This window comes from Pagrus major, chromosome 2 (genome assembly GCF_040436345.1).
Source record: "Pagrus major chromosome 2, Pma_NU_1.0".
Lineage (NCBI taxonomy): Eukaryota > Metazoa > Chordata > Actinopteri > Spariformes > Sparidae > Pagrus > Pagrus major.
The window spans coordinates 28,766,124-28,791,590 of NC_133216.1; positions in this window are offsets into that span (position 1 = coordinate 28,766,124).

Sequence of the window (25,467 nt, forward strand, 5' to 3'; positions counted from 1 at the left end):
CCTGGCTCTAAAAGGATTTGATGTATGTGTGTGTGTTTATTTGCAAAGTAATAGGTTTAGGACTAGGTTTTGTTTATATGTTTGTGTTTATTAAATACTTCTATGAAAAGAACTGGTGACAAATACATATGAGCACTATTGGTGACAGATTTACAACTGTGTATGACAGTTTGTGAGTAACTGATGGTGCTCACAAATGCTTTTTCCCAACCAGAAACTTACAACAACCAATTTGAACAAATGCAACAATACAACACCATCCTATATCAACAAGTGTTTAAATATACATTTTCATTTGTTTGTTTTTGGAATTTTCTGCACATTGTTTAATTTCCACTATTGTCTATGTATGTAAACCTGGAAAAAATCGCAAAGTTTGAGGATTTAGAAAGTAAGTGAAAGTCAAATTATTATTCTAGACAAAGGGTCTTTTTCAGTGTCAAGTCACGGTTAGACTAAAGGTTTATAAGGGCAGTGCATGCAATTCTAAAGCTCTTTGCAGAAACTGGATCAGTTGTATCCAAAGCACGATCAGGCAGACCCAAAGTGACCACACATCAGACGATCAATACATCAAGCTTAGTTCCCTGAGAGTTAGAAAAGCGACTTCATAACAGATACAGAATTTACTAAATAAAGTATGCAAGACTCCAATCATCAAAGTCCTGTCAGAAGAAGGCTGTCTTGTAGTGGTCGTAGAGGATGAGTAGCAGTTTTGTAAACCACTTCTCAGTCACCTGACCTCAACCCCATTGAAGATTTATGCCGGATTCAAGTCTGGTATTCAAAAACGCAAGTCCTCCAATTCATTTAAATGAGGGTAGTGCCTTTTGGCTGCACCGGTGCTGACCTCAGGGGTTCTGAAAAAAAAAAAAAGGTTCAGCCAGCTTCAAAAACTTTCAAAAGTTGAAAAAGCTCAACTATTCACTCAGTTTGCCATTGTGCACCGGTTTAAAATACTTTTTTTCATCAATGAGGAATGCTGCCCAATACAGACTGGAACAGATGCCTGCTATTGATGCTTCTATTGCTTCGCTGATAGTATCACCAGATGAGGCCTTTAGACCAGATGCCTGTTGTCCATGCCCACATTGTAGAATCACTGATGACCTCCTTACCAAGAGCTATGATACAGCAGGTTGGATGGGACTTATCAGGAACTTGCTGTCCCACCTTGTTTTAGCTCTGTCTATCCAGACTGCTGGAGTTGATGCCCTTCTCGAGCCTGACTACCAATGTCCGGGTGCCAGCTGTTTCACCCTGCAACATCTCAGCCCCCGGGAGGCCTTGTTTTCCGACTCTTCGGTGTTGTCAACTCTATCCAAGGGGTACAGTATGCAGTTCAGGCGTCAGCTTACAAAGTTCAACGGGGTCAGAATGACTGCGGTCAACTGCCCTCTGAGGTGTCTGGCTCTTAGGCGGGGAATTTTGGTGCTTCTCAAGAAAGGCACCATCTAATGTGTAGAAAGTTCAGTCCAATCAACCGGGTTCTATTCAACGTATTTTCTTGTTCCAAATAAGGATGCCGGTTTTCCTCCAATCCTCGACCTATGTTTAATTAAATTGAATTTTAAAAAAAAACATTTTTTTTTTTTTTTAATGTATGAGTTTCAACTCTTAACATTTTATTTCAAAATAAGACTTATTGAAGCACTGTTATTCAGGGTAACTTTATCCAGGATAAGTAAATCTGTCCTTTTTTTGCCTGACAACAGCATGTTAGGCTGGAGTAGTCAAGCCATGTTTGTAGAAAGTAGCCCTTTGCTGAACTTATTGGCTGCAATGATGTTTAAAAGACAATTCGATTCTTAAATGGTTATCATCTTGGGACTGAGGGAGTCGATCAGCATGTCTATAGTGGTAAGGGAGGGACACAGCCTCTACATGCTTAATGTGACAGAATCACAGTCGGTGAATCCAATCATGTCAGGAGATCTATGAACACACAGTCAACAAATCTGTAAATAAGTGCTTCAGACATTTAAATGCATAAAAAGCTTTTCAAAAGAGAACGTTATCAGCTCTAAAAAGTTGAAGGTGAGAATATAAATGGAGAAGTCTGACATTTTTTAGTCAAGTTTAGTCACATTTATTTGTAAATCTGTTTGACATTTGTTCAAACTGACCAAGATTGGAAAATGTATAGACCACAAGTTACTTAAGAATTGTTATACATTGTAAATCCTGTTTTATTTTTGGATCATGAAGCACACATACTTGACACTAATTTCTCTCCATATACTTTAGGCTTCAGAATTAGATTTTGCATTCAGTGTTTCGCTTGTTTAAAAAAAAAAAAGCTGTAGGCCACAAAAACCAAGAGCTCATGACAAGAAGAAGGAGGGTGGCCATGATGGAAGAGAGGAGCCACTCACCCAAAGGGGTTTACCTAAGAGTGTGTGTGTGTGTGTGTGTGTGTGTGTGTGTGTGTGTGTGTGTGTGTGTGTGTGTGTGTGTGTGTGACAAAATCAAATATGGAGACCATCAGGGACTGAGTGTGTGTTTGCCTCCAAGTCTAAAACTCCGCTCTGTCATGTCTACAGCCCAGATCAGAGGAAACTTGTCACTACCTTGTCACTTCCACCGTGTGTCATAGCCCTAACCCCCGGGCCCGCCGCCGGAATACACACACACTTCATCACTTATAATTTCTACCACACTTTCCATTTCATCTCCCTCTCTGCATCTTCAGATCCACTTAATTTTACATGACACACAGATTGCTGGAGTCATCAGATGGATTGGAGGCAGAGAAGGGTGGAGTGTCAAGTAGAATTTAGTCACACTGACACCCAAAATCAGCTACTAGTTAGGGTTTTCGGAGGCCAAACAGAGCCCCCAGCTTTTTCTGTGAATCGTGTTTGCATTCCAATATGCAGAGAGTGTGTGTGCACATTCAAATTACACTACGAGGGCATTTAAAGAGTTCAGCACAGCAGTCATAGTCTGATTGCCAAAGCACTTCTTCACTGCTGTGATTGCACGTCCACAGTGTTTTCAGTAGCGTGATACTAAGATTCCTCTCAACAGCCAATACATGCTCTCTGTGCGCACATGTATTTTCTTGCTCCTTATTGACAACAAAGCCCAGAGGAAAGTGCACTGAGTGGTGTCACGAAAGCCTTAAGTGAAGGCTCGAGCAAATCATTTTTCTCGATGTCAAATCGCAGCTCCATTTTCTACGACAATATGAACTCAGTGTGTGTGTGTTGCTCAGACAGCGGGCACTTCATTGTGTCTCTTGCTCTGACAAACATTATAAATAGAATGAACCTGTGTGGGTTTTTGCAGGAAGATAGTTTGGATCTGCAGACATTTGCTTGCAACAGTGTACAGGTATTCAGTGTTTGACCTGTAAGAGAATGATTACAAAAGCCTCCAAAAGGAATTTTAGGGATGTTACAAAGATACAAGGTTCAATTATTATTATTGTTTGTTGTTTTTGAATTGTTGTTGTTATGTTTCTGAACTACACAAGGGTTACGAAACAAAAACAAAAGTGTGGAGGATTAATTGAGGAGTCTGGGGAATGAAACTGCTCCATAGTCTGTTGGTATGGTGGATACTTCTGTATCTTTTGCCAGATGGCAGCAGGGTGAACAGACTGGTATCCTTTGGGCTCTGTGCAGACATCTCACTTCACCGAGGTACTTTTTCTTACTGGGATATATACTGTATGTATATATCCTGTGACTGATATGTGTCATGGGAAAGAGGTTTAGTTTGTTTTAAAGCAATATTATGTACCTATTTTATCTAAAGTAACAGCTTCAAAATCATTTTAATGTTACAGTGACTTGAAACAGGGTGAACGGTGTCTCTGTCTCAGCCACTCCCCTGCTTTTTCCTGCACTCAGTAACTTTGATCGCATCACAGTGCATAATGCTTTATGGCGGTACATCACACACAGCACCAACTATCACTCATTTTGATGAAACTGGATCATATTTTATAGAGAAAATGTTTTCTGGTTTTCCATCTGATGTCCTCTGGCTGCTCTGTGTCAACTCTGTGACTTACAGAGTTTCCTGAATGCAACCTGTAACTGCTGCGTACTGGGGCTGCAAGTTAGCTGTGTTAGCTCACTCTGATTGGAGCCCCGTCGGAGAGTGTTGGCATTTACACCATGATGTTTACACATGACTCGGACCTCCAGTAGGAGGAAGTTCTCAGGTCTGGGGCTGGAATGGACACCCAAACTGGAGCCTGTTGAGAGGGCAACAGAACCGGGCTCAGCAGCCTCTACGGACATCAGAACAGAACTGAAGAGACCGAAGAGCTTCAGTAAATAAAAGGCTGCCGACAGACGCCTGGACTTGTTGCTGTTGAGTAATGAGTAATATTAGCTGGCTTGGCAAGATATGTCTTGTGTTGTTTCACCTGCTTGATGATTGACTGATTGAGCTTAGTCAGCAATTAGTTTTTGATCATCAGCCAAGTCATTCCATTTCAACCGCTGTTACTGTTCTGAGTTGCGAGGAGCACTTGTAAAGACTCACTGCTGCATGGCAAAAATACCCGATCATGTATGTTACTTCAAGACACAAGGTTTGAAGACATAACATCGTTATGTCGTGCCAAGTTTTATTTGTGGTTGGCGTGTAAAGTTACATTACGTCTGACAATCTGTTACAGAAACGTGGGATACGTATTTACGACAGTTGTGTTGCACTCAGAAACTTATGGGGCTGCCAAATTGCATAAAACATGAATTACTACATAATGTCGCTTTAAATCCATCAATCATCAATATATAATTTTTTTATTCACAATACTTCCTGGCAGGAGGCAATGCAGGTTGGCGTTTCTCTGAGAGTGGCCCCTGGAGAGAGTTGACTCAGTCACCTATAGCGTGAATACATTATGCAACTGTAATTACTGCCGCTAAGCAGAGAACAATAGGATATGTGATCTGGCTCTTGACTATAAAGAAGAATGGACAAGGGGGAGAGAGGGTGCTTGCATGTGCACAGAAGTGCGATGTGAAACAAAACCTTTCTTTTATCATGAAGCATAACGTAACTCTGTTTGATACAAAGGTTACCAGTGAGGTGTATGATCTGCGAGCTTTGACACTGTATATTTGTATATTATACTACTTATACTCTTTACTTATACCTATTTTTTTCTTTATTTCTTGTGATACCTTTTTATCTTATTATTTTCTATTTTTCTATATATGGTATATACATCTGTACTACTATTTGTATTTTTTATTTTAACTTTTATACCTCACGTTCCTTTGTAAAACCACATTCTGTGGATGCCGAAGGAAGAAAGTAATCACACAGGGAAACATGTTTTTAGCAATTTAAAATTCTGTTAAGACATAAAAATCCTGCAAGATTTAAAAAAAAAAGCCAGTTTTGGCCACCTGGCTGGTGATACTTGTGCACACAGAGATGCAGAGCCAAATTCATGGTTTTTGCATTCATTTCAATGGCTAGGATAATGAAAAATGCAGGGTTTGTGAGACAGCTCAGGCATGCTGGGGAGAGATGTGAGCCATTACCAGTTCATAAGTAGTTCATAACAATGCAGGACAGTACACAACCTTCTCATACAGGAGACAAGCTAAGATTCCAGTGTACAGTGACGTGTTTATATGCACAGTTGACAGGACCAGATCTGGTATTGAATGCTTGTTAACATGTTGACTTTGCCATGTCATCATAATAATGCTGACTGATGCTTCCATGCTTTTGGCTGGCACTGCACTCCACTCATTTTGAACAAAAGGCAAAAGTACAATGGTACAGTGTCTTACACATCACAGACTATTACAGTCTATAAAAAGAAATATGACATAAGCAGAGAAGAAAAGAGTGAGGAAATGAGCATGTCACAAACTTTTCAGACACCAGACTTTAACCTGTTGACTGCTAGAATCATGACAACTAGCATGTAAAGACATGGCCCAATTATCATGTGTAAAAACATGAAAAATTCTGCAATTTTGGCCTCCTGACTTGGAATACATGACTGGCTAATAACACAGCAGACATGTTCCAATTGTGAGACATAATCCCTTCCAGCAGAAAAGCCCTGATTCACCAAACCAAAAGACATATCACAGCAGGAGTCTAAAACGCTTTATAAAACCTAGTTTAAAGGACCTATTTGTAATTCCCAGCCACCTGTTTCAAACAAATAGGGACAGTATTCCCCCCCCTTCTCAATGTTTAGTTCAAACCCTTTTTATTATTTTATTTCATTTGTTTCTATGCAAATTCATTGTTGTTAAAATTGTAAAGATTTAGATAATTACTACAATGTGTGTATTTATTTATCCTTATATTCACCACTCCTCAGTTGCATTGTTCCATTCTTTTGTTACACAATAAATACTAAATAAAACTTTTGGAGGTGTGCACTGACACTAAGGGTGTGCATCTCTCCCTTATAAGACGATTCGATGCGTATCAAGAAACATGGGCTATGATACGATTCAGGGACGATTCTTTTTATTCTGTAACGATTCGATACGATTCCCTGGCTGTCTGTATCCCCTGCTTATAATATAACAATAATAATAATCAGTGTATAAAATCACACCGATGATTAACAATCAGACAAATGTTTACTACTGATAACAAACTCAAAAGCTGGATTCACTTAACAGTGTGCACTGTGCAGCAACCGTCAGTAGACAGTATGCAGTGTGCAGTATGGTTCAGTTCAGTACATCACAGACTAGATGCTGTGATTACCTCAGACTTCGCTGAGTTGTGACTGGAAAAACAGTTTGATCTCTTTGTCTTGTGTGTTCTTGCTAGTGCTAGCTTTAATAGCATCTTCATCGTCTGCACAGGTTTCATCATGCCTTCTCACCAGGTGAACGCTAAGATACTTGCTACCACTGTACTTAAATGCTGTTCTACAGCGCTTACAACCAGCCTGCATTTTGTCCAACTTTCCGTCCTTCTCATAAAATCCAAATCTCTTCCAAACTTTGATTTTAGATTTGACGGTGCATTGGACAAGTTTCTGTGCCACACTATGAGAGTCTCACTTTGACCTTTGAACTTTTACGTGAGTTTGACGATGCTGTGAGGAAGTAGCAGCACTCAACCGATTCATAACTTTGAAATCGGGCTATCGACCGGTTGACAGTACATTTAGATCGATCCAGAGGTCTGCGTATCGGTGTAGTCATATCTTTAACTTTGAGTGAGACTCTCATCATGTCAGCTGTGTGGAATTACTTTAAGCTAACAGAAGAAAAAAGCAAAAAAGCTGAGTGCAATTTATGCAGTGTTTTGAGGGGTGGAAGCACCGATGGAAACTTCAACACCACGAACTTTTTAAAACACTTGCAGAAACACCATTGAAAGAGTATACCGAATTTTTACAGGCAACGAGTGCCAAGATGAAAAATGTCCTTGCTGCCCTGCGATAGTTACCTGAGTTTTAAGAATAGGTTTTTAAAGGGAAATATGTAAGGATTTTTGCTAAAAACATAAAAAAAAAATGTATCAACAGAATGTGAAAAAATAACAGTTTTGACATCTATGTATTGTACTGTAGAGATTTCTACTGTAGATAGCATTCTAACCAGCTAGCCCCAGCCACAGTCCGAAGCTCCTTTGCTTGCGGTGTAAACACCAACGCTCTCCTGCTGCTCTGAGCTCCAGACTGCTAGCTGCATGGCTCACCCCTCATTCTCTGCGGTGCAGAGCGGAGAGCCACTTCTGGGTCTTCATATTTGTGTCAAATTTTAGCACAAACCTACACCTGGACTCAAGGGTGAACTGATGAGATTTTGGAGGTCAAAGGTCACTGCAGCCTTACATATTGCGAGGGTGCAGTGATCTTGTTCTGTATTATGGCTTTTTAGGAGCTTTAACTTCTTTAAAGCTGAGGCATATAACCGCCACGTGTTAGTTCTTGTTTTATTAACATTTAAAGGTGACCTGTTTTTTTCTTTCCTTCAGTGTTTTATACAGATTCTTGTGTATGCAAAAGGTCTCGAAATGTATAAAGGTCAAAGTCTGCACAAATAGAAGCTCCTCTCTCCCACTGAAATCATTGTTCCTGTAGTGCCAGTAATCCTGCCTTTAATTCATGCGATTTGACATCATACTAAGTCACCATGGTTGCACATTTGCATAATTTATGCAGAGCAGCTAGTTTGGCACATAAGAATTTATTTAGCACAGCTGCTCTGTTGTTGTTAGCAGTGCTGTCTCAGGCATGTGCAAGCTGACCAATCAGAGCAGACTGGGTATTCGTGATATGGGCCTTAAAGAGACAGGAGCTACAACAGAGCGTTTCAGACAGAGGGAAAAAAATGATGTTTTTATAGCACTGCAGCATGTAAACCTATTCTGGTAGTAAATCAAGATGAGCACAATATGTCCCCTTTAAGCAAAAACACAATTATGTGTGACCCATTCTCTAATCTTAACCAAAGTGTGTTTGTTGCTTAAACTTAAGTTTAGGTTCTGCTGCTCCCACATCACACACTCACTGGACTGATAGTTAATTTTCAACTCACAGTAGACATTTAAAGGTCCTCATGAGACATTCCATACTGCAAATAACAAACTCCATTAAATGCAGCCGGCATGTATGCACACACAGTCAAACTAGCATAGATGTACAGTGTCAGCAGTGTGTGTGCTAAGTCACACTGTGCTCAATGTTGAGTTTCCCATCGTGCTTTTGAATATGTATGGTGAACTTGCTTGCAGAGCCACAGGTGGAGGAGCATTCCTCATTGCTTATTCTGTTTTATGTTTGACCTACCTTGCAGTGCGATATTCATTCATTTTCCACGCACAGGTTGGACACAATAAAGTGCATAAAGATGGCGGCCTACTGGCTGAATGTCATTACATTTTGAATTCATTGTGGCACCACAGGGCTCGGCAACATCCAGTTTTCGTTTGTATTTTGGGGGGTGAGGAGATGCGTGTGGGATGACGGGAGATGGTACAGTATGAGGTCGCAGAAAGGTCTTGTTCCTGTTTGTCCTTGGCCGTCGTCCTTGGTCTCTATCCTTATTTTAAGTTTAGCAGTAACAGTGGGTACGCTCTCCACAGGTGTGTGTCCTTGCAGATTGTATTCAGGACCACTGTGAAAGGCCTGCGTGTCCCTGAGTAGTGGGGATTGGTGCTGTTGCCATGGCAGATTCTATATTAATTCCATGTAATTGAAACAGGCTGAGTAAACATACTATGTGTGAGTGTGTGTGAGCTGGCAACCCACAACAGCCCTCTCCTCTCATTTTAACGTCTGTTTTCACAGTGTTTTCCTCTCATCCACTCTTCATTTATCCACTCGAGCTGCACGCTCCTTTCCCCCCATTTACTACCTGTCCTGGTGCTTTAGAATTAATCTCCAGATTTGCTTTCATTTCTTGTCACCTTTTGTTCTCCAACACTTTCTCTTCTCAGTTCCTTTTCTAAAACGTGCTACGTGCAGCATTTTAACATCAATAAATCATTAATGCATTGATTTTGGGGCATTAGGTAAATAACCAAACAAATGAGAACATCATTTAGAAGATTTAGCAGCCCCTTTCATCCCTCTACGCTCCATTAATTAGCCATGGTAGCACCGTGACTCCATGATTGGCTATGTGGGTTGGTCGAGTTGCTTGAAAATGTTGTGTTTACATTCATGGGCTCTATCTTATGCCCTGTGCAAAGCAGCGCATAGCACAGCGCAAGTGTCATTATTGCTTGTTTTGCTAGATTAAATTGCAAATGTAATCTGTGCGCCCTGGGGCATGTTGGCATTAAAATGAGGTGTCGCCAGGAGCATTGATGGCGCATTGCTATCTTTAGGCAGCATAAAGTGACTGCGCCATAGACCAGCAAAAAATACTGGTCTGAAGTCAATGGTATACCAAAGGCGCACTATTCAGATAGAGAGATGTGCCTACACAGCTGGGGTCACAACATGCGTACACTCTGATTTTACAAAAGTGATGTGCGAGTCATGAGTCAATCATTCAAAACTTGAGACTCTTTTTACTGACTTGAGATTGACAAGTTCCTAATCTCCATTAACTTGTTCACTGACTCGGCCCTTTTACCTGCTACAAGCTAGTGTTAACTGTTAATACGATGCGAGACTATGTGTTCCTCACACTATTCTGTTACTCTTATATTGACTGTATACATGGTTAATTACATTATTAACCTAGCCCTGTGAGAAAAGAAACCACTTTGGCTCTTGTTCTAACTTAGTGCTCACTCTCTGAGCCCGCTCAAATAAATTAATAGAGCGTGCATATGTGTGTTGAAAGGCAAATACATGAATGAAGAGTTACTTTTCATTCATGTACATACATTTTTCTCATGTATAAGAAAAATATTATAGTTGGTTTACTGGCTGTGTCCGTATCATGATGGTGATGATAAGTCAGGTGACTGTGGGGACTGAACAGTGCCAAGATAGGTTGTAGACTACATTAGCAGAAACATACAAACACATAACAGAGAAAAGAAGTGGTGGCACATCAAAAAGTAAGGTTAAAAGAGGAGGGTTAAAAGGAGAGCGGTGAGATTAAAATATGGAAAAATACTGACGCGGAGGGTGGTGGACACCTGCTGGCAGGTAGGCTACCACTTTGACATCCCCACAATGTATCTTTTACTTCATACTTTTTCTATTTCTCAGACACCCTTAGCTAAATATCCCAACCATTCAGGCCAGGTGCCACTTAGTGATCGTTTTCTGTTGAACTATAAATAGCTGCCAAATCGCCAAATCCATTTACAGAGCCGGTGAACATATCTCACTTTTCTCCTGATATTTTCACATCTAACGCAGTGAATTATGGGTTTAGTTCGACCTAATCAGACAGAGTGAAAGTGAAACGGAAAAAAATACGAGCAAGAAGGTTTTTATTTTGTTTCTGTCTGGTTTGAATGAAGTGTGTTTCATGATAATGAAATGATTGTTTCTGCAAATGGAGTCTGGTGCATTACGCACGTTGTTTGTGATTAAACAAGAGATCTCATTCTTTTTAAAAAAGTCTGTCTCTGTAGGGTTCTTTCTATTATTTTGTCAATATCTGAGCCTTTCAGTGGCAAAACAATCTATCCATGCAATAGGGGTAGATGTTTGAAAGAGTGTGTGTGTGTGTGTGTGTGTGTGTGTATGATTGAAAAATCTGAATTATAATGGGAGAGGAGTATGCTTGGATATACACTGTTGGCTAATATTTTGATGTTGTTGTCGCTGCCCCAGGAAAGTATTGTTGTGGTCATGTGGTGTAAATCTTGTATGATAGACGATATCTTCAGGTGTTACAGATGTTTCCAACAGGGTTAGGGTAAGCTCTCTTTGGTGAGCAACTCATACTAGCTCGAGTCAGGAAAAAGAGTTGAGTTTACTATCTCTATTTTATAATAAGAGAGGCTGCTTTCAGTTATTTAAAACATTCCCATGCACGCAGTGATGTTACTGCTGCAAATAGCGTGGCCAGTTTATGCACCAAAGTAAAGCTGCAGTTATAAACATGACAGGGCAGAGGAAACTCTTCAGAAGAAACAGAACTAAACTTTAAGCTTCTGAAATGATCACTGTGTCACTGTGTGTGTGAACATTAATTAACATGATATACCAACCAATCCTGTCGGCAAGTCAAGAGTTTTAAATAATCAGTGACGGGAATCTGCTGTTCCTTCTTGGAAATGCACATGTTAAGGGAAGAGAAAACACTTACCCATCCTGCCTGATGAACGGAGATACGCGCATCACTATTACACACAGCAGCAGCAGAGTTTTTGATTATGAAATGGTGGGGGAAATGGTCCAGCAGCCACAGACAAGTGCCACTGTTTATTAGCAATGCACCAGGGAATGGGAGGTGACACCCACTAACACACCCATGACTAATTAAGAGTCCAAATATGACCCATTTGCGCTGTCCGCCTTACTTTGCGCCCAGATTATCCGCCGTTTAACTAGCAAAAGAGAGTTTAACGCGCACAACACCATGCGCTATATATCATTTAGATAGGGCCTGTGGTGCCTAATCATGAATCACAATGGAGTTTGGATGCTGCTCTGTTTTGCAGGTGATGTTAGAGAATTTTGTCTCAGTGATTTGCTGACTGCAGCCTCTCCAGTCTTTCAGACGTGCCATGAGCCTGAGGTGGAGTCTGAGATAACAGAAAAAAACCTCTAGTGATTGCACTCGAATACATCACTGTTTGCTTCAGAAACACTTTGACTTTTCTTGCTGGAACATTACTGTTTAATTTCATCTTGTAATCAGCAGAATCTCAACTTTTTCAATGGCTAACCACAGTAAGAATTGAATCATGCTCTACCTATTGTGTTTTACTAGAACCAACTACACAACTTTGCCATTGTATCCACTGTACTGCATAAACAATATTAAGTAAAGAGCACGCCACTGCTCAATTTGTCTACAGTAATCAGAGCAGTGACCCAAAAGAATAACAGAAGGAGGCGAGAGACATCATCTGCTCTGTTCCTCTTGGCCTTACGGCTTGTCATTATCTGTCCACCTCTTATTTCACCTACTGTCACCTCCTGCCTTCTCCCCTCTTTCCGTCACCACTCAACCCAGAGATGTAATCACATCTATTCATTGACGAAGATAAAATTGTCCCTTCCATGCAGCTCCTCCTCCTCCATCCACTACCGTTCGAGCCTGGTTGAGTCTGGTCATCCCTTTGTTGTTGAGGGAACAAACAAATGATGCCTCCTTACACAGTCAAGACAAGAGCCACCACTTGAATGGAATCAGACGGAGAGCAGAAGGAGCATGACGGGAATACAGAGGCTCAGTGAAATTAGCAAGGTAAATGGTGATGAGTGTTTGTCTTTGTGTGTGTTTACAGCAGTAATTAGTGCATTATGCTGTGGGTAAAATGCTCAGGCCAGCCATGCAGAGGAAATGGACAAGTAATGGAGTGTTACCTACGCCAAAGCACACCCACAGGGTTCATTTAACACACACAAATACACATGGTTGTGGGTGCATCCAGTAAACACAGAAACAAAATGTCACGGAGGATAATTGCAAGTGTTTTACTTAAATGATCATTGGTCTGTGTGATTAATCAGATTTCAGAAGTTGAAAGGCAACTTAAAGCCTTGTAAATTAGTGTGGGTGCTGTTAGAAGTTCAGCAAGGTCTCAACAGTCAAGCAGTGGAGTCAGGTTCAATGAAAAGACTAACATTCTAACATTGTTAGGGCAGGCAACCGGTTCCCAACGAGGCCACTCAAGCCACAAATAGCTGTACTAATGGCTCTTTAAGGTACCTGGATAAACAGGTCTTAATAACCTTTGCTCCCCATTATAAGGAAGCTGTTTTCAATTTTGTTTCCCCTCTTAATTGTACCTCAGTACAATATTCTTCACAGAGATGAAAAAAAAAAAGAAAAAAACTCAATGATAAGTCATTATCCAAATACTGGTCTGAAAAACATGGTTTGAACAATTGATTTGAATTCCCAGCTACTGATTTTTTCTGGCACTATGAAAACAACCCAATCACCAGAATAAACGTTAAATATGTTCCCGCTAAACCACTGATAAGTGGGGGGGACCACAGGAAGAGCCACAGAGGAAGGATCCCTCTCACGGACATGCAATAGATGTCACATGTACAGAACAGAACAACAGAATCACAGTTTACAAATTGCATTAACAGAATATCTCATACAAGGAAATTATATTAAATATATGTGAAGAGTGTGGATCCAGGAGGACACCTGAGCTGGCTGCACAGATTTGTACATTGGGGAGACAAAACAACCTCTCCATAAATGAATGGCGCAACACAGGAGGACCAACTCCTCAGGTCAAGACTCTGCTGTCCACTGACATCTGAAGGAGAAACATCATTCCTTTGAGGACAACAATGTAAACATCTTGTCCAGAGAAGACAGATGGTTTGAAAGAGGAGTAAAGGAATCCATCTATGTCAAACCGTCTTTGAACAGAGGAGGTGGCCTAAGAAATTATTTATCACCCGCCAGACAGCTTAACAACCATTCACACCTGGGCTCACCTAGCCCTAACAACCCACATGAAGACCGGTTTGACCAACGACCCGCAAGTGGCCCTAACGACTCTGTAAGGACACTCCCACACAGAGTTTAAAAGCCTGCAGCTCCCCTCCAGTTAGTTATAACTGAAGAAGCCTCTTGGACGAGAGGTGAAACATCTTCAACAAACTGAAACACGTCCAGTTGCCTACGATACAGCACTTAGAATTATTATGACCTGGATGACTGAGAACCTTCATCAACATGAGAAACAGCTCTTTCCAAGAGTTTTTATCGTGAGTGATACATTTAGAGAGCCATTGCTGTGGCGAAGCACAACCGCTGTCTCTATTTTGATATCTGTTTGTGTTTATTACGCAACCTTTTACTACGAACCAAGAGGAGCTGAAAACAGGTCGATTTAAGCTCCAATTCCTACACTACTTTATACTGTTCGTGAGCTTGAGTATAAGTTGGTAGGTCAACTCAATTTATATAATTATAAACATTAAAATACCCTCTGCTCCCTGCTGTCTTATGAGTAGACAAACTGTTAAGCAAACTCCATTCTAAAAGCAGATGTTTTATAGTTGGGTCATATTTTTGTCAGAGTAAAAACTGTAGTCACAAAGACTCTTCTGATTCACTTCAATCGACTGGCACAACCGGCACATGCCATTTACTCGCTAACATCATTAATGAAGCTGTTATGAAGTGTTTGCCACAGACACCGTATTGACTGGCCGGGTCCTACAGTTTATAATTTTCATCCTCTCTGCGGACGACCTGAAGCCACAGATCTCTTTTACGATCCTTCGTTCTTCTGGAAAGTAAAGAAAATCATAAACTGTGGGTTTTTTATTTTTTATTTGGCACTTTCACAGCGTGTTTTCACCCAAAAGGGGGCGTGGTCCTTCTGGCAACAGGAAAGTGATGTATGCCTGCTCTCATCTCTATGCTGTGTGGAGCCATTTTATGTTTATTTTTGTTTTTATGTTTTAAAGCCCCCATCTCCTCGGTTGTTTAAGAGAATGATGCAATGCTGTTTTGCTCCGGAAATGTTATGTGGACTATTACCTTTGGGTAAACTTATCCGTAAATTGTTTTGTTTCATCTAGATCTAGACTCTTTTTTATAATTTTATTATGACTTGTTCTTTTCATCAAGACAGCCCATTAAACCTCTTGTCTTCTGGAAGGAACCTTAATCAGAATGTGATGTTTATCAGGTTTCCAGGGAAAGAGGATGTACAGACTGTAGGGCCTTTGTGATTTGTGATATTGAGCTACATAAACAAAACAGACTTGACTTGTGTTTGGCCTTTTCAGCAGGAGATACATGGCGGCTTAAAAGTGTAAACAGCATTGAAAAGCTTTGAAGAGCTACACTAAAAAAACACAAAGTGGAAAAAATCACTCAACAACTGCATATCAAATCGAGAAAATGCACAGTGTTTAGCTGATGGATGAAATTGTCGCCTGTTGAAAAATGCAAGGTCTGAATACAGAGAAGCAGTGTGCGTTTGTTTGTTGAGGTAGCCACAAAGTTAGAATGATGTCCTCTTGACACTTTAACTGCTTAGCTTGTACTTTAGCCCCGCTGGAAAATGGTACTGTCGTATAAAAGTCACTCGTGCACGGCAGAGTTTATACTGGGAAAAGGAAGAAAAAGAATTGTGCATAACCGAAAAATCGAGCGAAGGGGGGTGGGGGTGGGTGGGGGTGCTGGTGCACAAGGTACTGACTGGGACACAGTGATCTGGGCATTGAGGAGCAGGAGGAAATGAGATACGACATCTTCATTTAGCTTTAACATCTGCCTAACTCCGCAGTGCAACCTGCTCTGCTCAGGCAGACAGCAGCAGGCTTAGCTCCTCACACTAACAGATGGATTTAGACTTTTAGACTCAGACGCTTGGCAATATTCGCCGCCTCAGGTGAGATTTTAGAATTTGGTATTGAATCAAGCGTATCAAATCGGTCTTGGGATATGAAAAGTCGATGCGTAAATGGGATTTTCTTTTTTAATTAGTCAATCCGCTGCCATATTTCAGGGCCCCACCTGTACGGTTGGTACCTCGGGGCTGTGAATTGTGTATATTTCTCAATTAACTGTCACAAAAAGAGCTAGAATGACAAAGAAAGAGAAGACATAACAGGAGGATGGATGTGACATTATTATTGCTTTTGCAACGGATAACTGAGGCAGAAAAAAATGATTCTTTCCCATTCTGTGTGTCTGTCTATCATTTAGCACACATTGGTCATAATTAGTAGTATGTTTGAAAGATTGCAGCGATTTATTTAATCAACTTTAGATCAACACTTTGATACAGAAAAAGGCCGTGTGGATGACAGAATCACTTAAAGCAGCTCTAATTGATATATTTATATTGGCAATGGATGAAATTACCACATATGAATTGACTTCACTGTTTTGATTCAGTCTCAGCACTCTTCTAACCTTGTCTCCAGCTGTTTCTATCAGCTGCTTTCTGCAGAGAGCTAATAAAACAATGTGCACCACCTTCCTAACATCAAATGGCAGATAGGTTAAGTTAGCAACTAGCTGGTGAACACATCAAAGCAATTAGCTTTTAAAAAGTCATGTATTTCCTCTGAGGAATTGGGGTCCAGGCACCAAACCAACATCAAAGAACTAGCTGGACAGAGGCTGTTGCATCGCCTCATGCCCCCTGTGTCTTTGCCAAAAAGATGCATGTGAACCCACCACAAAGACTACAACCAGCAACCAGCTGGCTTGCACCTTCTGCACCTGCGCAAGAGGAAATAACCTGTCCACACCAGCAGGTGGCGGTGGTCTGTGTTCGTCATTCAAAAAATGGAACCGAGACATTACAAACAGTTCTTACGATAGCAATGTTTTTATTTTACACCACTCTATAATCTAATTGAATATAGCAAGTTCTAATTGAGAGTATGTTTGATAAAAAGTTGCAAATGGCACTGGAGAAGAGGCAGAGGTAACAAATGAGGAGAAACCACGCTGTGACTGTACAGCTCTCAAAGGAGCTCAGAACCCTCCTCATAAGCTCAGCTCCCATTGGCTCCCACATAATTTAAACCCAGCCTGTGAACCTGCCAGCCTGTTTACTTACCTGTGTACCTGCCTGTCTGACTTCTGGTCTGCATGTAAGCTTCTGTAATAAATCAGTGAAGTTATCGTGCTGCCTCCCCTGTCACTTTTTGATCAAACACCTGTTGATCAGCATTACCAGCCATGGCACACTAAAGGCTCCACCACACATTCTACATGCTCAATCTGCCAAAAAGCAGCCGACAAGGGCCGACTACCCACTGCGACCCACTGCAACAAGTAGGGCCACAGACGCTCATCCAAATGAATGCTGTGTGTGTGTCAATGGCCGAAAATACAATTTAGTGCTAACAATGTTGTGTTTACTCTTGCTTAGCTGTGTCAAAATACAACAAAAAAAATCTATGAATGCTGCTTTAATTTACTGATCTATAGCTTAGAATTAGCATACCCCTACCTTACTGGCATTGTTTCATCATATGCTCACCAAAGCTCAAAATCTGACGTGAATCTGAATGTGGTTTCAACACTATTGGTTCTCAACTGCAGGAACAGCCCCCCTGAGGGAGGCTCAGAGCCACTCCAGGTGGCGTGGATGACCAGGGAAGAAATTACATGAACAAAAGTAAATGAACAGAATTTATGTAGGGAAAATGCCTTTGTTTTACAAAACTTTAACCAATCATTACTAATGATTGGTTTGTCAAAATTATGAAGTTGGAACATGAACTGTTTTCAGCTCCTGAACGTGAGCATGACAAAGTTTGAGAACTGCTGGTATATAGTATTTTTGTTTTTGTTGTTTGTTTGTTTGTTACATTTTATAGTATTGCATATTTCTTCACATATCTACAGACATCCATGCTCAGCACAACATAAAAACCTACTTTTTACAAGAACACCAACACCTCTTCTTGTGCTTCTGCTTCCACCTTTTCACAATGCACTTTATGCCAGGCATGAGAAAAGCTTTATGCCTTCTTGTTTGCGTTAGTCTTCGCACACCCAAAAACCTTAGATGAGAACCAACCCACAGTAACTGATCTGCCTCTGGTTTGTTTAGAACAAATATCTAAAAGTGGTAGGTAAAAATCCTACCAACAAACCAACAAATCTTCCATAATTGATCAATAATCAGGTTTTATCAACTATAGTCAAAGGTTCACACAAATAAAGTATTATAAACTCAGTGTGTGGGTGTGTGTGTGCGTAATAAAATGCGTAAATCATTCTAAGCGTGTAACACCTTAAGTGTGTGAGTATGTAATAAATCTTGAGGGCTGGACAGAAAGCGAGCTGCAGCTGTAACTCACTCCTGCTGTCACCTGCCCCACCACACATACACACAATACTCTTGCACTTTCAGTGTGTGTGTGTGTGTGTGTGTGGTCCTGTTGTACGTCTGTGTTTAGTTCCATAGCGAGAGCTATGGGAACATTCAGACTAAAGTTATTTGGCTCCAACCGAGAAACGAAAGAGAGATTGTGTGTGGCTGTGTGTGTGCGGGTGAGAGAAAGAATAGGAAAATAAAACCACAGATAGGAAAAAAAACAAAGGCTCCCCTCTGATTGAATCTGTTGAGGCGTGGCATTGAGATAGATCACAAACAGTGATGTGTGTGTGTGCATGTGTGTGCGCGTCCGTATGTGCTCCTGCCTGCTCTGACCGCTGCACAACGTGGAAAAAGATAGAATTTCCCATCCATTTCTGAAAGACACGTAGCAGTATGTGTTTGTGTATGTGCCTTTTTGTTCATAAATGTTCAGACTGAGTGCGTGTGTGTGCACAATAAACACATTAGTGTGTGCATCAGCATTCATGCAGCCCAGTGTGTGTGATTAGATATTTACTCGGTGCTGCAGTGTGTGATTAAGTGCGGTTTGAAGCGACGGCTTTACGCTACACTGCGTCCTGGACTCAGCAATCACAACAGCGCACACAGGTAGAAGGAAAGGCACATCAGAGTGCTGCTGCACCATTTCATATCTGCTTTAAAAGGAGTTCACAGAGTTTGTCCCATTCATAAACTTACTGATTACTGATGAGACACTAACATCCCTGATATGAAAATAAGTTGTAAAATACCCATTTAAATATACATTTCGTCTTAGAGGAGCTCACTCACTTTCACAGGGTTTAAACATGTTATCATAATGTGCTCCACCCTTACATCAAACCTCCAAATCAATTTAAATGAATGGGATTTCTCCTTTTTGTGAGTCTTGGCTGTGGTTTTAGAAAATGATTGTTAAATTGAGAGGATGTTGCGGCTTCAAGCTGCAATCAGTAATGTGTTTTTGGCACTTTGCAAACAGTTACAGACAAGAAATACCTACAACCATTTGCTCATTGCCAATTCCTCATTTCATTCTGTGCAGCGAAAGGTGACAGCGAAGACCATCTGTGGTCGACACGCTGTCAATCATGTCTATATATAATAAAAAGAACAACTGGGAATGAGCACACAGAACGGGTGTTTTTTTAAAAAAAATGTTTCATCTGTCACTGCAGATAATTTCTCACAAGCACCTGCACAGATTTTAAGGATGAGCATGTGCCTCTTTGAGATTGGCTGTTCACTTTTCAGGCAATTACCATAATATGTTTTGAAGGGCGGCTCAGAAGTGTTGTTGATCAATGCCAGTCACTCCTCTGTTTCCTCAACTGCTGCTGAGCTGTTAAGCTTTCTAAATTGTCCTCCTGGCTATGTTTATGTTTTCGATGCTCCTTACATTCAGGTCTCCCTGAACCACACACACAAGTGGACAGCACAATGTACAGCTACATTTAGAAAATACCATAGATGTATTAAAAGTGTCAGCAGTAAAGCCTCATTTATGCCCTACTTAAGATGAGCCTACGTTTCTGGACGGAGCCCTCTGTCTGTGCTCTGCGTTCATTTCATCCCTACTTCTGCACGTTTTCTTAAAGGTTACAGATAGTGACCGACAAAACAGGACCTCTGGTAGTTGTGGGGGGGCAGTGTGGCCAATAGTTCAAGCCAGATATGAACACGGGACAAGAGGAAGAAGTTTTAAAAAATTAAAAACTTTTTGAGGAGGGGTTATGGGAGTCGGCGAGAAGTTTTAAACATCCGTATGTTACTTTGTCTTTCTTGCTCTTTCAATGGGGGTAAAGGAAAATCACGTCATCATTTTTTATCAATTATTATCAAAGGTAAACTCCATGGAAAAAGATAGGGCTTTTAGATTTTGGATGGCACTGACAAACTCATAGAAGTGCTTGATCTCAAGTCATGAAAAATCCACAGGACCATAATGGAAAAGATAAATCCTGAAATCTTTAAAGTTGTCTGCCTGTACACCTACAGTATACAGCTTTTCAAAAAAAAAAAAAAAAAAAAACAACCTAAAAGAAACAATAAAACTATTCTCCGGCTTGTTTCATAAACAACTTTCATCAAACAGGATTTCTCTACAAACTAGGTTTTCCTAAATGGTACATGTTTTTATATTATGCTGGAGGATATGAAGCAAGCATCAGTCACTGCAAAACAGCTACTGGATGTATTTGAGCATTTCAAACAGATTCACGTAGTTTGCGACTTTGTAAGAATGTTGTGTGGTAATGTGGATGGGTTGTCATTTTTAAACAAGTTTATTTTCCCAGGGAACATCTGTGTGTCTCGCAGATTGTCTCACTGACAGATAAATCACCAGAAAGCATTCTGGAATCTAAAACTCATCTTGTTGTTTAAATTACCAGCTTCCAAATGTCTCTTTCATGTGTGTGTGTGTGTGAGACTGAGTGTGTCTATATGTGTCTCATGAGCTACAGTTTGTACCTCACAAATGTACCCTCCTCACCTTCATTGTGAAAACCTGTACTCTTTACAAAGCCCACCACCACTGTTTGGCAACTTACTTCCAAAATGGTATATTACTAGCTACTATGGGTGCACTTCTCTACCAGGAAATACCAGGAAACCCCAATTTTGTTACTTTATGACATGAGGAAAAACTGAAGACAAATGAGGGCAGCAATGAGAATAATGACTGGTTGCACTGTAACTAATGCTCACATCAGTATTGTCTGTTGGCTGTTGCCAATCATGATTGTGATTATGACTTTTGCAGTAGACACAGACAAAAAGAGACTTACTGTATAAACCAACATTTTGACATTATTAAGATAAACTCACCCAACCAGGCCCAGGTGCCTCACTTTGGCAGTTAGGGGGGAGAACTATATGGAATGATTACCTTATGATTACCTTAGACGTCGCAGAGTTGTAGCAGGAGAAACTGTCTGATATCTTCGTCTTTATGTTGCTCGTGCAAGAGACTAGCATCCACATATTTACTCCTTCTGCCTGTCTGCATACATTTCATCATACCGTCTCTCCAGGCGAGTGGAACCATCTTGCTACCGGTGAACTTAATCGCTCTTCTTCAAACCTCACAAACGACCAGACTTTTGTCCAGTTTTCCTTCTTTCTTTTAAAATCCACGTCTTCCAAACGTTAGTCTTAGTGGCGCACTGTGAACTGTGTCAGCGTTGTCAGAGATGTTGTTTTTGTTTACCCCCCGCAAGCATGGATAGAACAGAGGGGGTGTGCTAACGCTAGCTTTAAATTTGGGCCATTTATAGTACATTTATATCGATGTTCTCTCATCTTTAACTTTGAAAACCAATTTCTGATTCATATCAGTGAATCTTTACCCCCCACACACCAATTACTATCATTTAAAAGTAATACGTTACTTTACAATATTACTGTAATACTCCATGAGTATGAGGCATTATACAATGAAAGAAGGTAATATTGTTTTGCTACTATAGCCTGGAATTAACCTGGTCTAAACCGTTTACTATCATTCGAAACGTATTGTTTATCATCCTTTTTCTTATGTTCTGCGTTCAGCAGCATGTAGAAAACAACTGGAAAAGATGATCTTACTGAAAAGCTGTGCCATGTCTGATTTACCACTGAAATGCATTGAAATAGTTTCTCTCCTGTGCAACAAAACTACCATGCAGAGGGTCTTTGCCTGGCCAGATGCTGAAGGTCATTAACACCTGTAATCTTACAGCACTGCCTAACTATTTTTTTTACCAGTTTGTTTTTGTTTTTCAACCTGTATCAGCCCCAACAACTTCAACACACAATCAAGTCAATAGTTCATGGTGTTTAATTGTCTGACTATTACATGCACAGACTCATAATCAGAAGGAAAAAGTCACACGAAACGTTTTTATCCAGATGTTTTTAATTAAGCATGGTTGAAATGTAAGAAAATAATAAAGTAACATTATGACACGTTATGCCTATCTTGCATAATTTTAACAAATATTTGAATACAATCGTACTACTAAACTGTATGCTACAGCAACACACCGAACTAATGCATGAAATATGCAATGAGATGAAGAGGGAGAGACTTGGCTGGACAGTATAGGGTTGGAGATGTAACCCACAGAACAAAACTGTAGTCTGACATTAGTCTTCATGATCAAATTTTTTATAATACGTCAAGGTTCCGTTATTCTGTCATAATGCTCATCCGTTTATCCTCATCCCTCCCTTTTTGGCTGTGAGTGTGCATCACCCTTTTTTTAAAATCAGTTGATGGTTTTAGTAATGCCTGGTTTTAGGTGTTGCTGCAGCCTCCTCAGCACCCCAAATGGAGCAGTTTTTTTCACCTGGTTGTCATGTTCGTAAAGCCGTGATTAAACAGCACAATAAGAACATATGGGGAGGATTAAAGAGATGCACTTTTAGTTGTCCATCTTACTTTGTAGTTTCATGACAGCGGCGCAGGCAACAGCTGTCACATGACTTAATTACGTAGCCTAGTGTGAGTGGAGTCCCCACTTTTCTCAGTCTCTTTTTTCTTTCCATGCTGGCAAATCTATACGAAATTATTCTTTGGTTTTTATGGTGTCTGTTAAATAAAATGTTAAAACATATGTATCGTTATAAGCCTTAAACTGGCTTAAAGGGGTCACCGGTGACCAGGTGGGTGTGCCCAGGCTGACAAACATCTATAAACACTTAAGGGTGGTCATGCGTTGCTGGACATCCCGACTGGCAAATCCTATTGAAACGCATCACTGTCATGGTTTAAGGTTTTTGGTTACCCCAACCTAAAGCTTTCTTTTTGTTTCTCACCTGCCTAAAGAGAGAGACGTGATGATAGATTTATAGGCCACTCACATATGTTGGAACAATCAAGGAATCACCCCGGACTCAAGTCCTCTCCTTTAATAAAAAACACCAGTGAGAGAACAAAAAGAGCGTTGGTGAGAGAACGGATGGATGACAATAACAGAGATGGAGCGGAATGATGAGAGAGAGAGACAGAGAAAGAGATGGATGGAGAGCTGAAAGAGGCACTGGGAAAGAGCTGAAAGAGTGGATAGATGTTGAAGAAGAGTGGGGTTTTTTTAGCCTTTTTTTAGTCTGGTGAGGCACAGGAGAGGATGTATAAAAAAACAGTAAAGTTTGGATGAGATGTGAAAAATGTGGAAATGAAAGAGACGGAGGGACAGTGGGGAGGGACTGAATGAGCATGATTTAATGTGGCTCATCTTTATGAGGTTGTAAGTCTTGTTTTTTTGATGAAAGTGATCTTTGGTTTATAGCTTACCCTTCTTCTCCTCTCAGTCGACTCTCCCCTATTCCTTTCTTCTTCCCCCATATACAGTGGTAAAACACTAAAATATCTCCAGAAGATAGAAACAGGAAGGATGTTTTCCTTCCATAGTTAATATTAAACATATGGTTTAGTTTTTAGTTTTTTTTTCATACAATACTTGAAAAGCAAACTTTTCCATGTTTGTCCCTGAGACATTTCTCGATGTGGCCTCGAGGGCAACTTTAAATTTCTCCACTGAATATTAACGAGACAAGTGTTTATGGTCAAAGCCCACACAATGCTGAAAAGGAATTTGAGACAATAGTATAAAGCATGACACGACTAAAACAGATTTGCAAGTTCTACGGGAGCAGTGGCTTAAGGGTGGTCATGACCAGTCCACTTTGCCTGGTTCCAGACTTTGGATTCATCAGCCATATGATTTGAAAGTGAAATAGCATGGCAATTCAGTCTAATTATCAGGCTAAAATCCACTGGCCAAACAATAATATATGTATGGGTGTGACTATACCAAACCTTAAAACAACATTATGTAAGTTTTTACCTTAAAATAACAGCCTGTCTTGTAATAGGGTGAATGGTGTCTCTGTCTCAGCCACTCCACCCCCCATTGCTTGTTTCTGCACAATGTAGCTTCAGTGAGAGGGTAGGATCACAGCGTTACATACATGTTTACTTCAACATACAAGTTTTCAACACATGACATTGTTATGACTGAATGAGTTTTGTTTGTAGTTAGCACCTACATTACGTCTGACAAATTGTTACAGACCTGGGATTTCTATTAACAACAGTGGTGTTGATAGAAACTCAAAAACTGTGGGGGGTGCCAAATCACACAAAAGGCCAATTTCTACGTAATGTTGCTTCAAGTTTGTACATGACTGAGTGTGTTCAAGGGGTCACTGTACTAAAAGTAATAAATACACTCACCACTTTTAACTAGCATTATAAGACTTTTTATTCAAAAAAGGAACACTATTGCAATCATTTAAAATATTTTGTAGTCATTAAAATTGTACACACATGAACTTTAGACATTTTTATAAAGGAAATGTTGACTGATTTTAGATGGGAATTGAAAAATGACACTTTCTACCTTGTCATTGATGTTGGAACTGGTAGTAAATCAATCATGTCAAATTTGGAGAAGATTGGACAATGTACACTGAAGTTACAACAATTTCCTATTTCATGGTGAGCAACGCAACTCACTCAAATGGATTTGGCCGCCTGACGTGAGAGTGGACACAGCTGGACACCAAACTGGGACTGAACACAGCCTCCAAGACTGACTGAGGTCAGGTTGAAGACAGGGGATACAGTGCGGAAGTGATTTACAGCGGCTCTGATCAAGACGATGACTTCAGGGATGACAAGACAGCAGGCGGAGATGGGAGAGGCATGCAGCAGGAGAGAAGTGACAGAGTGGGACATCAGCAGCGGGTGAAAATGGCATGTAGAGCTGGATTATTTGCCCATCTTACTCAGTGAACTGAGGATTTATTTAGATCAAACCAGACGTGACGTCGGAAAGACAAACCAAGACTGTGTCATTGACTTTTATTTAGTGTATGTGGAGTTTGAATGAAATCATACAAAGTGGTATTACAAACAGGACAGGCCAGGGCTAGCTGGTTAGCATGCTCACTTCAGTAGACACAACACATGCATGTCTTATATGTAACGTCAGCACTGTTGTTTCTTCACTTTGTTGATAATGTTTATTCATTTTTTCAAAGTTTAAAACTTAAATTATGTCCATTTTTCACAGTGGCCACTCATGGCCTTGCAGTGAAAAATTCCCA